Below are 15114 nucleotides of genomic sequence, written 5' to 3'. Positions count from 1 at the left end.
ACACTGCCCAAAGATAAATTCACTGATAAAAAATGCCTATCTAAAATTATTCCCAACATTGCCCTATCTCTACTAATATATATTTTTTTAATTCAAATTTCAGGCAAAATGGAAGGCGAAAACCAAGTTTCTTTTGAAATGGACCTGCAAGACAGCAGCCAAGAATTGATTGATACAATTGATCAAATTGACATTGAATTTTTCGATGAAACTTGGGACAATGAACTACTGCAATGTGTACAAGCAGTAGATAACCTCCTTGCAAATGAGGACATTTTACACCGTCAGAGACTACAATGTATATTCCATGATAATTATGAAATTTCTGACAATGAAATGTTAGAAAGTTTAATAAATTATGAAACACAATCACATTAAAAAAAAATGCTTAAAAAATAAAGAAAATAAAAAATAATCAACAAAAACAACAATCAATTAACATACAGCATTTGAAAAGTCTATCATTCATTTTTCATTGCAGTACGCTGCCCAGAACGCTTCCCGGTTCGCGGACCGGGCGCTCCCCACGCAAAAAAAAATAATTTTTTTTTTGTTTTTTTTGCCCCGCGGGGCCCTTTTAAAACCTCCACATTAAACCTAGGGGGTCAGGGAGGATCTAGTATGCCCCCTTATGGTCATTTTCGCCTTTGTTTTGGCCTCCTCTTGTCTCTCAATCCTACCGAGAGACAAGATGGCGGCCGCTCCGGACTGTTTAGAATGTTGACAGACACCGGAGAGCCAATCAGCTTCGCTACGCAAAGTTCCGTTACGCGTCAGGTACGCGGACCGGAGCGCTGCCCGGAGCGCGCTTACAGATATATATCTTTTCTTAAACGTTAATTTCTCAAAATCCACTGGAGCACATATATTGAGACCTAGAAAAGGCACATCGGGCTACCAGTCCCTACAATTTTGCCAAGTTTCGTGCAAATCCATTCAGCCGTTCGGGCTAAAAGTGAGGCCAACCGCCCTATGGAAAACTCAATGTTAAAAACACGTTTTGGGACCCCCCTTTTTTCTCGGCCCCCCCTGGACGAACCCCCCCCAAATTTTCAGGGGCTGCTCAGAAACAAAATGTTCCATTTTCCAGAAAACTTCAGCCAATTCCGTCCTCAAACGCCAAAGTTATTAGACATAGAATTTTCAAAAATCCCATAGGGAAAAAATCCTAACTATATATACCTACTGGCGACCGCCAGTAGGTAATATATATATATATATATATATATATATATATATATATATATATATATTACCTACTGGCGGTCGCCAGTAGGTATATATAGTTAGGATTTTTTCTCAATGGGATTTTTGAAAATTCTATGTCGAATAACTTTGGCGTTTGAGGACGGAATTGGCTGAAATTTTCAGGAAAATGGAACATTTTGTTTCTGAGCAGCCCCTGAAAATATGGGGGGGTTACGTCAAGGGGGGGCCGAGAAAAAAGGGGGGTCCCAAAACACGTTTTTCCCGGCTGAATGGATTTCTACAAAACTTGGCAAAATTGTAGGGACTGGTAGCCCGATGTGCCTTTGCTAGGTCTCAATATATGTGCTCCAGTGGATTTTGAGAAATTAACGTTCAAAAAAATATATATATCTGTAAGCGCACTCCGGGCAGCGCCCCGGTTCGCGTACCTGACGCGTAACGGAACTTCGCGAAGCGAAGCTGATTGGCTCTCCGGTGTCTGTCAACATTCTAAACAGTCCGGAGCGGCCGTCATCTTGTCTCTCGGTAGGATTGAGAGACAAAAGGAGGCCAAAACAAAGGGGTAAATGACTATAAGGGGGCATAGCAGATCCCCCCTGACCCCCTAGGTTTGATGTGGAGGCTTTAAAAGGGCCCCGCGGGGGAAAAAAAAAATTGTTTTTTTTGCGTGGGGAGCGCCCGGTACGCGCACCGGGAAGCGGTCCGGGGAGCGTACTATAAGGAAAAAAGAATGATAGACTTTTTAAATATTGTATGTTTATTGATTGTTCATTTTGTTGTTTTTTTTTTGTTTTTTTTAATTAAATATAAATTTATTTTTGTGATTCTTTTTCCAAATTTAACAGAACATTTAACAACACATTGTCGGAAATGTCCTCATTTTCAATCAGCGAATCTACTGCATCTACACATTGAACTAATTCATGGTCCTGTGATTCATCCATGAAATCTGAGTCATCATTGTCCTCAATATCTTTTTCTGTGTTGTTCTCCAGAACAATTTTGAAGGAAATATTCTGCTCTCCTTCCATTTTCTTGCTGTAATTTGCATAAAAAATAAATATATCAGTAGAGATAGGGCACTGTTGGGTTTAAGTTCAGACAGGTACTTGTGAGTTTATAACAGAGAAGTAATCTATGGGCACTGTATGGTTTCAGGCGTGAAGTAGTACTATTAAAAAGTGCCTGTGAAGAAACCTAAGTAAATTCATATTTATACCACAGAAACCTAAATCAATCCATAATTATAATAAACAAGCCTTTCTCAATGTCTAACTCTTACAGAGGGACAGTATATAACTATCTAAAAATGTTTTCCCAAATTAATTTAAAGTGCATGACATAGTTCTCCTTTCAAATTTACAAAATAACATCTTACCTTTTAAAAACAAGTTTAAGTTGTCAGTGAAAATGCTTTTGCAATGTACTTCAGGAAGTAGTAGTCAAAATGGCTGTGTTTCTCTCTCTTTCTTTATATATATTCAGGTACATAACCAATCAAATGTCAGGTAAAAAAGTAGAAAATGAAAGTAACATTTTAATTGGTTGTCAATTCCAACAATTCAGATGTGTTTTGTGAAGTAATTTACTTCAGGGTATTTAGAGAGGTCTACAGGCTAAATGGCTAAATGGAATTCCAACCAAATTTGTGAAAATGGTAGGGATTGGTATGTAGTATGAGCTAATCTATATTTGGTGAAAGTGTCTCCAGTGGTTTTTCTGTATATTACTTTCCCACCTTTTTTGAGCGAGCGCTTCCCGGTGCGCGCCCGGTACGCGAACCGGCAGCGTTACGGGAGTCCTCCATTTTGTGTTTTGGTAGATTTGAGATACAAGATGGAGGGCAAATAATGTTGAGAATGGGTTGAAGGGGGCACGGTAGACGTATCCTGACCCCCTAGGTTTTCTGAGGGTGGCTGAGGAGGCCCATATGTGCGGAAAAAAAAACATTTTTTTTTCAAATTTTTGCACGGTTAGCGTCCGGTGCGCGTACCGGGTAGCGCTCCAGTGAGCGTACTTTGGTGAAAATTAGTGAAAAAAGTTAGAGTAAAATAATAATTGTGAGTGATCAGATGTAGGGTAGCTCTGAAAAGAGCTTTTGGGTCCTGTGGCTGATGTAGGTACCTACAAGTAGGTACCAATGCACAGTCTTAAATTCAGGATGAAAATTCTGTTCCCCTCATCTGAGAAGTGAACTCCATCTCTTCTGTAGATATCTTGCATGTAGTAACACAAGTTATTGTTGTAGATGGAGCCCATTCCATGGTCTCTCATGTAAGCTGAAACAGAATTATTTACATGCTTCCTCGATTTCTCAATTTGTGGACAAAATTGGTTGGACCACCTCCATTTCTGTCTTTGGCATATATTTGAATATACCAAGGCAGTTTGAGGAAAAAGTGCCATCAATTGGTCAAAGGTGTCTTTTAAAAGCATTTCCAGACCTACCCCAGTCAAAGTGCCCAAGTCATTTCCTCAACAGTGCAAAATTAACAGGTCAGGTTTTGGCAAATGCAAAAAGGTTTTCACCAATGGTATCAATTGGTGACATCTTAATCCTCTGTGGCCAATCCAGTTGATTTCCACATTTTGTAAATTGAGGTTGTGTAAATTTCTGTTATCAGCATACCTTTGAGCCCAGTGGATATAACTATGTCCAACAATCCAGACAGAAAACATGGTGAGAGGAGGTTCTGCTGCAGTCAGATTAAGTGTGGGAATGAAATGGCAGTTGGAACAGTAGGAGTATGTAATGAAAAAAACTGTTGAGTTTCTGTGGTAATTAATCAGTAGCAGTGATTGGTGGATTTTGATTGCTGAAAACAGAAAGTTAGGGTGCATGGATGAGTTCTTTGAAAGATGTAATTTGAATGGTCAAGAAAAAATCATTTTATGAAAGATTGCACTGGATACGCAGGTGTACTGAGAGTTCAGAGTTCAATTGAAACATTGTTGTGTGAACTTGCAAACATGAGAGGTCTTTCAGGAGGTGGTTGCTATGGAAAAAAGGCAGAAAGGGCAGAAGGGGGAAGGGTGTTGATTTGAAAAAAGTGAGGGAAGAGTTTTGATTGGGTGACATGAGAGATATGTGTGATGAATTACAGCATTTCTGTGCCATTGTTGGTTGCAGCCTCTGTAGTGCATACCTTTTGCTCTGCTGAAGACAAATTGGTGTGTGTCTGAGACTGTTTTGAAACTCAAAAAGTATTTGCTAAGGTGAGAAAAGATTCATTTAATTTAGATAGAGAATAGTATGCTTTAGGGAGAAAATTATGAAGAAAGTTGTGTATTTAAAATGTTGCTTTGTTTCATAGGTTGCTTGGGGCATATTTACAAGGCCTTTGAGTCCCTTTGATATTATTTTTCCCATTTTAATTTAAGACATTTCCCCGTGGTGCAAGGTCCTTGTAAATACGCCCCCATGTGTGCTTGGCAAATTTAGATTTTGTTTCTTTGAGTTACATAGCCATGTTAAAAGTGATGCAAAAATGGTTTAAGGGCCTTCAAAATACGCTTTCATGTGTGTTAGGGCATTTTAAGTCACTTCCCCATGAATGTAGTTGAATAACTGCTTTACTTGATGTGTTTAAAAACGTTTATTGAAGTCATTTAAGTTTCTTGATATGTACTGCTAGAGTTTCATAGGCTGCTTGGGGCATATTTACAAGGCCTTTGAGTCCCTTTGATATTATTTTTCCCATTTTAATTTAAGACATTTCCCCGTGGTGCAAGGTCCTTGTAAATACACCCCCATGTGTGCTTGGCAAATTTAGATTTTGTTTCTTTGAGTTACATAGCCATGTTAAAAGTGATGCAAAAATGGTTTAAGGGCCTTCAAAATATGCTTTCATGTGTGTTAGGAAAAAGGAGTTAGGTTCTTAGAATGTGGGAATGGCTGAACCTTATACAATATGAAGAAATATGTATATGCCAGCCCACTTTGTTTGCTTTTGCTCTAAATCATTAGCAACATATCAAACTCAATTTTGATTTGTTAGGTATATTTATTTTTACCTTCTCTTTTTTAAGTTTACTTCAAAGAAAAAATCAATAGTTTCTATGTCAGAAAACAACACAACATATATAACAAATATATACATCAACTTATACACACCATTTACAAAAAAACATTAATCAAAAAGACATTATTACATCCACATTCACTGTACACTATACACTAGACTTTCATTATGTACAACCTCATTTATGCAAATCTATTTTTAACCGTTCCTCAGGCGAGTATTATCTCTTCGCCTTATTGACCCTCAATGATTGAAATTAGAGGAACAGTGATGAACAAAGTCATAGTCAACAGGAGATAACACCAATATCAGTTCTGTAAATCAACAGTTATTAGTATTTTGAATTGTATCTCCGTTCTGCCGACGCGTTTCGAACACCACACAACAGTTATGGGTTCTCATCAGGGCCTTGTCACTTCTGTCTGCATGTGTATAGAAAAAAGAAACAGGGTTTCGGTGTCAGTTCTCTAGCCTCATATGTCTGCCAAACTTGCAACGTATTGCATTTATAGTTAGTGTTACCTTTACTGTGGCTGTGGTAGTCCTATGTTCGGTTTTACGTCTTTAGAGCTGCAATCTGAAGAATAATTCTATTTAGAGCCAGACTTGGATTGAGCCTTAAGGTTACTTTAGCACAACACTGCGTGACATACCTTTATCTAGTCTTTTCCGGTCATGGGCGCCTCCCTATGGCTCGGAAACACTTTTCACCTATGGGCAATGTAGGATTGGTTAAGTATTTTGCGCTTGTGTAACCGCTACAATGCGTGCAACATTTTACCAACCATATTCCTACCTTTTACGGTGAACCGATCACTTCAGGGGCATGTCAATGCATATTAAACTCGTATCTGTACGCGGGCAATCTATTTGGAAAAATAAAGGGTGCTCAATACACTTCAGAATTCCGGAGGTCACATGGCCGAAATAAGTGAGCCAGTTACATGGCCGCCGCCTTCCTGAACGAAGTGAGGAAGAGCTGCTACGAGGCACTAAGGAGGTAAGGAGACCTCACATGGGATTAGTATCACACGCAATAGGAAATGCGCGCAGAAAGGAGAACTAACGCGCCGCCCGCTTTTGTTCCCACAACAGTGTAACCACTGAAAGTGACCAGAAAGGAACAACGCGGCGCGCATAATCAGAATCCGGAGGACCATTGTAAACAAAGGTCAGCCCGGACGCTTAACGAACCAGGCACAGACACCATCAAAATATTAAGAAGTGTATTGAGCACCCTTTATTTTTCCAAATAGATTGCCCGCGTACAGATACGAGTTTAATATGCATTGACATGCCCCTGAAGTGATCGGTTCACCGTAAAAGGTAGAAATATGGTTGGTAAAATGTTGCACGCATTGTAGCGGTTACACAAGCGCAAAATACTTAACCAATCCTACATTGCCCATAGGTGAAAAGTGTTTCCGAGCCATAGGGAGGCGCCCATGACCGGAAAAGACTAGATAAAGGTATGTCACGCAGTGTTGTGCTAAAGTAACCTTAAGGCTCACTCCAAGTTTGGCTCTAAATAGAATTATTCTTCAGATTGCAGCTCTAAAGACGTAAAACCGAACATAGGACTACCACAGCCACAGTAAAGGTAACACTAACTATAAATGCAATACGTTGCAAGTTTGGCAGACATATGAGGCTAGAGAACTGACACCGAAACCCCGTTTCTTTTTTCTATACACATGCAGACAGAAGTGACAAGGCCCTGATGAGAACCCATAACTGTTGTGTGGTGTTCGAAACGCGTCGGCAGAACGGAGATACAATTCAAAATACTAATAACTGTTGATTTACAGAACTGATATTGGTGTTATCTCCTGTTGACTATGACTTTGTTCATCACTGTTCCTCTAATTTCAATCATTGAGGGTCAATAAGGCGAAGAGATAATACTCGCCTGAGGAACGGTTAAAAATAGATTTGCATAAATGAGGTTGTACATAATGAAAGTCTAGTGTATAGTGTACAGTGAATGTGGATGTAATAATGTCTTTTTGATTAATGTTTTTTTGTAAATGGTGTGTATAAGTTGATGTATATATTTGTTATATATGTTGTGTTGTTTTCTGACATAGAAACGATTGATTTTTTCTTTGAAGTAAACTTAAAAAAGAGAAGGTAAAAATAAATATACCTAACAAATCAAAATTGAGTTTGATATGTTGCTAATGATTTAGAGCAAAAGCAAACAAAGTGGGCTGGCATATACATATTTCTTCATTTCATGTGTGTTAGGGCATTTTAAGTCACTTCCCCATGAATGTAGTTGAATAACTGCTTTACTTGATGTGTTTAAAAACGTTTATTGAAGTCATTTAAGTTTCTTGATATGTACTGCTAGAGTTTCATAGGCTGCTTGGGGCATATTTACAAGGCCTTTGAGTCCCTTTGATGTTATTTTCCCCATTTTAATTTAAGTCATTTCCCCGTGGTGCAAGGTCCTTGTAAATACGCCCCCATGTGTGCTTGGCAAATTTAGATTTTGTTTCTTTGAGTTACATAGCCATGTTAAAAGTGATGGAAAAATGGTGCAAGGGCCTTCAAAATACGCTTTCATGTGTGTTAGGGCATTTTAAGTCACTTCCCCTTGAATGTAGTTGAATAACTGCTTTAGTTGATGTGTTTAAAAATGTTTATTGAAGTCATTTAAGTTTCTTGATATGTACTGCTAGAGTTTCATAGGCTGCTTGGGGCATATTTACAAGGCCTTTGAGTCCCTTTGATGTTATTTTCCCCATTTTAATTTAGGTCATTTCCCCGTGGTGCAAGGTCCTTGTAAATACGCCCCCATGTGTGCTTGGCAAATTTAGATTTTGTTTCTTTGAGTTACATAGCCATGTTAAAAGTGATGGAAAAATGGTGCAAGGGCCTTCAAAATACGCTTTAATGTGTGTTAGGGCATTTTAAGTCACTTCCCCTTGAATGTAGTTGAATAACTGCTTTACTTGATGTGTTTAAAAACGTTTATTGAAGTCATTTAAGTTTCTTGATATGTACTGCTAGAGTTTCATGGGCTGCTTGGGGCATATTTAAAAGGCCTTTGAGTCCCTTTGATGTTATTTTCCCCATTTTAATTTAAGTTATTTCCCCGTGGTGTAAGGTCCTTGTATATACGCCTCCATGTGTGCTTGGCTAATTTAATTACTGATAGGATGTGCTTCTACATAGGACCTGTGTTGTGTTTTCAAATTATGACCAGAAAATCGTTTTTTTTTAAAAAACGCTTTTCACATTTATGAGAAGGTCATATTGGTGTCTGCTTCTTTAAATAAATATTGAACTGAGAAATATTAAACTGAGGCTTCTGTAAGTGTCAAAGGAGGTGAGTAATGTACATTGCTCTGTTGCATACAGTCCTCATCCTCTGCGTACTCTTGGATATGCTAGACTAAATCTGCTCAATGAGATAACTAAGCTGAGGAAACACAGGTGATGTGATTGTGAATTGAGCATAAATATTTGCAGGTTTTTCAATTACATCACCTGTGTTTCCTAACATTACGAATCACATTGTGCAGATGAGGTTTAGGCCTGTCCAGGGAGATAGAGGAGGTCTGGCCTTTGTTCAAGAGTGTAGTGGACATGACTCACTTCATTGGTAGGCCTGCACATGTATTATCTCCTCTGTACTCTTCAACAAGCCTAAATTTCATCTGCAACACTGAGTAGGCCTCACCTCAAACAAACCTCTGGATAGGCCACACCTTATCGTCATCCTGAATCAATCATTTAAAATGTTAGGGGCAGATTTATGATGGCCGTGCGCCTCTTTTGTGCCGCTGTTGCGTCACTTTTGTGATGCAGCAGTGATGCAAAAGATGCACCATGTTCCAAGACAGGCCTCACTTCATCTCCAACAAGATACCGTCAGTTTAAACTGTAAACATTTAGGACTGTGTAGGGGGCATGGAGAAGCTGAATCTTCTGTAAATGTCAAAATTGTTGCATACAGTGCTCAACTTCTGCGTAGTCTTTGATATGTTAGTTTCCATCTGCACAATGAGATACCTAAGCAAAGGAAACACAGGTTATGTGATTCTGAAATGAGGAAAATAAATTCCACATTTTTCAATTACATCACCTGTGTTTCCTAACATTATGAATCACATTGTGCAGTTGAGGTTTAGGCCTGTCCAGGGACACAGAAGAGGTCTGGCCTTTGTTCAAGAGTGAAGTGGACATGACTCACTTCATTGGTAGGCCTGCACATGTGTTATCTCCTCTGTACTCTTCAACAAGCCTAAATTCCATCTGCAACCCTGAGTAGGCCTCACCTCAAACAAACCTCTGGATAGGCCACACCTTATCGTCATCCTGAATCAATCATTTAAAATGTTAGGGGCAGATTTATGATGGCCGTGTGCCTCTTTTGCGCCGCTGTTGCGTCACTTTTGTGATGCAGCAGTGATGCAAAAGATGCACCATGTTGCAAGATAGGCCTCACTTCATCTCCAACACGATACCGTCAGTTTAAACTGTAAACATTTAGGACTGTGTAGGGGGCATGGAGAAGCTGAATCTTCTGTAAATGTCAAAATTGTTGTATACAGTGCTCAACTTCTGCGTACTCTTTGATATGCTAGACTCCATCTGCACAATGAGATACCTAAGCAAAGGAAACACAGTTGATGTGATTGTGAAATGAGGAAAAGAAATTCCACATTTTTCAATTACATCACCTGTGTTTCCTAACTTTATGAATCACATTGTGCAGATGAGGTTTAGGCCTGTCCACGGACACAGAAGAGGTCTGACCGTTGTTCAAGAGTGCAGTGGACATGATTCACTTCATTGGTAGGCCTGCACATGTATCATCTCCTCTGTACTCTTCAACAAGCCTATATTCCATCTGCAACCCTGAGTAGGCCTCATCTCAAACAAATCTCTGGATAGTCCACACCTTATCGTCATCCTGAATCAATCATTTAAAATGTTAGGGGCAGATTTATGATGGCCGTGTGCCTCTTTTGCGCCGCTGTTGCGTCACTTTTGTGATGCAGCAGTGATGCAAAAGATGCACCATGTTGCAAGATAGGCCTCACTTCATCTCCAACAAGATACCGTCAGTTTAAACTGTAAACATTTAGGACTGTGTAGGGGGCATGGAGAAGCTGAATCTTCTGTAAATGTCAAAATTGTTGCATACAGTGCTCAACTTCTGCGTACTCTTTGATATGCTAGACTCCATCTGCACAATGAGATACCTAAGCAAAGGAAACACAGGTGATGTGATTGTGAAATGAGGAAAAGAAATTCCACATTTTTCAATTACATCACCTGTGTTTCCTAACATTACGAATCACATTGTGCAGATGAGGTTTAGGCCTGTTCACGGACACAGAAGAGGTCTGACCTTTGTTCAAGAGTGCAGTGGACATGATTCACTTCATTGGTAGGCCTGCACATGTATTATCTCCTCTGTACTCTTCAACAAGCCTAAATTCCATCTGCAACCCTGAGTAGGCCTCACCTCAAACAAACCTCTGGATAGGCCACACATTATCGTCATCCTGAATCAATCATTTAAAATGTTAGGGACAGATTTATGATAGCCGTGTGCCTCTTTTGCGCCGCTGTGCGTCACTTTTGTGACGCAGCGGCGGTGCAAAAGATTTGCTATGTTGCAACATATTTACAACTTGATGCATCTAGGCAGATGTGTCATGCTGTAAAGTCCTGTGCCACATGAAACCTGCATCAGATTTCATGTGAGCGTTTTGTTGTAGGGTGGGCAGTCATTTGCATGAAAGCCCTGTAAAACTAACACAGTAAAATTAAGAAGATTTCACTGAGTCACATTTATGGCATTGCTGAATCAAATCCTTACGCCTGTTTGAAACAGGCATAAGGAGTGATGCACCATGCAATGTGTGGCTTGCCCCTGTGCATTGCAGTAGATATGTCGCGCTTACGACGTGATTCCTGCAATGCACCGTTTTTGTGGAACAGATGCGTGACGCATCTGTGCTATTTTTGCTCAATGGTGCTCTGCATTGTAAATGCGGCACATCATGGGTGGCAGAGCAGTGGCGCACGTTAACTGGTGCATCCCTGGGGATGCGCCAGTTACCATAAATCTGCTCCTTTAAATTTAAGTATTAGCAGGGGACACAGTGTTGGTGAGGCTTATCCAAGGTTAAGAAGAGATGAGTCCTGTTCACTGAAAAATTGGACATAGGCCTCACCTCCTCAGCATCGCTGGACATGGTTAAATAATATCTGCAAAATGTTACTCTTGTTAAACAATTTTACAATTATAGTCTCTGAGATTTGTCTCTTACTCTGCAACATCTCATTGTTGTTCTCTTTCTTTAAAGATAACGACAACATCAAGCATGAGTGATAATGAGCAATCTGTTGATCTCGATATTATCATTGAAATTGTGATTGAAACATCAGTGGAAGTAGATCCCTTGGATGATTTAAATCCCGAGGATGATGAAGAACATGATGAGGATGCCGATTTGTCAGAATTGTATGACATAGGGTGGGAAGCTGACCTGCTCGAGCCTATGGAACTATAAACATTTATTTTTAAAAGTTACTGGAAATGAAAAGTAACCATGTTAACCGTTTCATTTAAAATTAAACACATCTTCAAAAACAGCTTGTGTGAAGTGTCTTTAATAAAATAGGGAAATATGCTGATAAAAATTAGTTCAGATTCACATATAAAAGAGCAAAGGTCAAATGTAGAAGCATTCTATTTCTTTGCTACTATTTGTGAGTACTAAATTTGCCAATGCACTAAAAATTATTGTATGTAAAATTGACAAGTAGTGTGTTAATTTTTTGACGACTGTTACTGATTTACTGTTTGGTAATAGTGGTTAATAACATTTTTTATTATATTTTACCACAGATTCAACTGCAGATCATTTCAAAACTACATTATGCCATCTAAAGAAAGAAGCCGAAAGGCTACAAAACGTCAAAGACAGCAGATTACTAAATGCTTGCAGCAGTCCTCTACAATAAAAACTCGTCAAGTCACCAAGAACGCGCCGGGTAAGACAACGAAATCATTCCTAAGAAACATTTGTAGAAAAAAAAGTATTACTACAGAACATGTTTTAGTCCAGAAAAAGAGAGCCAATTTAAACGGAAAGGAAAGGCCAATCAAAAATGTTACTGCTAGAGCAGGAGATAACTCTGTGCAAGGTAGTAGAAGGAAAAATCAGTTTAGGGACATTCGTAGACGAATGTTCCGCAACAGGATAATTGGCAATTTGTTAAAAAATATTAAGAAAGGTCAACAGAAAGTGGTTTTTTATAAGAGAAAAAAAAAGTTGAGAAAATTATTGATCAGGCATTTGAAACTAAGCGAAAGTTATTTATTTTGATAATCAATAGAATTAGGAAACTAAACAAGGCAATTTATGATTTCAAAACAAATAGTAGATGGAAGAGAATAGTTAATCGTAGTAATTCTTGTGAAGTTTTTTCAGGAGAATGGATGCATAGTTCAAGTTGTGAGGCATTTTTTAACGAGGAAAGTTATTTCCAGGATAATGATTTGGTGCATGCAGTTGACACCAGTGGTCGAGCTTATGAGGTGAAAGATGGTTGTCCAGTTGAAAAAGAAAAACTTGTGACAACAGAGGCAGAAGAGGTGTTAGGTAATGAGGTTTTAGGAAGACGTCCTAAGGGACCAGTGTATACCTGGAAGTGTAGTAGTATTTGCAGTGTGCGACAGGATTCCATCAATTTGCTTTGTGATTTTGTACGGACATTTAATAAGAAAACTTTAAAACAGAAAATGAAGTTGTTGCAAGAATTAGATCCTTGCAGAGTGAGAGAAGTGACAGGTTTGCATGGTCATTCACTGGCTTGTCTTTCCAGGAGAGTATGCCAGAGTGTTTTTCATAATTTCAGGATGCTAGCAGTGCATCATAATAAAGTGAGGAAATTAGTTAGAATGTTGTATTATGCTAAGAGTCCAGCAATTATGCTTAAACAATTATGCACTGCTCTTTTGCATGGTTCTGAAGTAGATGTGAAGAATATTTGTGAAGAAATTGAGGGGCATATTACCAACAACTAGCGATAATTTTTGCCTCTAACTTGTTTAGAGACAAAAATTATCGCCGCACATCGGCGATTTTTACCGCAGATAAACCTTGCTATTAGCAAGGTTTATCGCAAATGCGATAAAAAACGGCCGCAATGCATGAATATCGCTGAAAAGTCAGCGATATTCATGCATTATCGAGCAAATGCTCTTAGCCATGTTATCCACCTCCCATTGGATAACATGGCTAAGAACTGCTTAGGGGCAGGTGTTAGCTTTTGGAGATATTCGCGCTTAGCGCGAATATCTCCAAAAGTTGGTAATAGGAGATAGCGATGTTAGCGACTGTTTCCAGTCGCTAACATCTTGGCACGCCCACTTTGCATGTCATTAGTGATAAATATCACTGACATGCAACGCGGGGCCCAAGATGGTCGCTATCTCCTATTAGCTGTTGCTAACTGGTGTTAGCGACAGCTTGGTAATAGGGAGATAATTTTATCTCCGCTTTCTTGGCTTTTAAAGCCAAAAAAGCGGAGATAAACCCCCTTAATAATATGCCCCTGAGTTTTGTTACTTTGCAAGTAAAGAGGAGAATGTTGAAATTGACCCAGAAGAAGAAGGTAATGTGGAAGATAGTGTACAGGTTTCCAGTACAGATAATTTTCAGAAAGAAATTGCCACGTTTCAGGTGAAATCAAGTGAGAGGCCTAATTTCACTTGTGTGTGTTGTCGACGCACTTATTATAAGAATCAGACTAAGTTAGTGGATTTATATGCGAAAAGTGAAAGGGAAAATAATAGTGAATGGAAGGATTTTGCAACATACTTGATGGTAGAAAATTGTTTTGATTTGGGATCGGATCAACGTGTGTGTACTTATTGTTGTAACAAATTAAATCAAAACCGGATGCCTGCTAGAGCGGTTCATAATAATCTGGAATTGGTTGAGATTCCTTCTGAATTGAAGGATTTAAATACTTATGAATCTAGTTTGATTCAAAGTATCCATCCCTTTCAGGCTATTGTACGAATGGAGCCAAAGACAGGGAAATTGCCTCCATCAGATTTACAGAGAGGATTAAAGGGAAGAGTTGTTTATTTGCCTCTAGATTTGAAGAAAAACATTAATATAATTGGAGTAGAGAAAGTGGAAGAGGAACCTCTGGTTATCTTAGTTAATGGGGTTCCGACAAAGAGTAAGAAAATCTGGCAAGATTTAGTGGATGTTAGGAAAGTCAAAAAGGCAACATTGTATTTGAAGAAAAACAATAAGTACTACAAGAATGTATATGTTGCAGAAGAGGAAGTAAGTGAAGAAGAGGATAGCGATTTGTGTGCTGGTCAAATTGAGGAAGTAGAAGCCTCTAAAAATGAAGAAATATATGAACATTATAGTGTTCATCCTTTGCATTCCAAGGAAGTCATGGGGAATGCTATTCAGTTGTTTCAAATGAAACAAGCCAAAGGAAGTCCCATTAGTGTTTGGGAGGAAAGTTTGGAAGCTCGGTGTTTCCCACAGCTATTTCCAACAGGTCAAGGAGGAAGATATGATGAGCGACCTGATCAAATTTCTGCTTCTGAATACCGGACTTTACGATTGTATGCAGAAGATCCTAGGTTTCGTCAATGCATTCCCTATTTGTTTCATCTACTGTTTGAAAGCGATCTGTCTGGACTGTCATATGCAGTGAACCACATCTTGAAAAGTGGTGTACACATGCAAAATATCTCAGCAAGGGACTTTATGGATAAAGTCAATGTGCAAGACAGTATTTTGGATTCTCACCTGATTAATCTCATGGCGTGTCAGCGTGGTAATAATGAGTACTGGTACCGTCGTCATGGTGATTTAAAATG

The sequence above is a fragment of the Lissotriton helveticus genome, chromosome 8, assembly GCF_964261635.1.
Source record: "Lissotriton helveticus chromosome 8, aLisHel1.1, whole genome shotgun sequence".
NCBI lineage: Eukaryota > Metazoa > Chordata > Amphibia > Caudata > Salamandridae > Lissotriton > Lissotriton helveticus.
The sequence above is the reverse complement of the archived record's forward strand: the minus strand, read 5'-3'. Positions refer to the sequence as shown.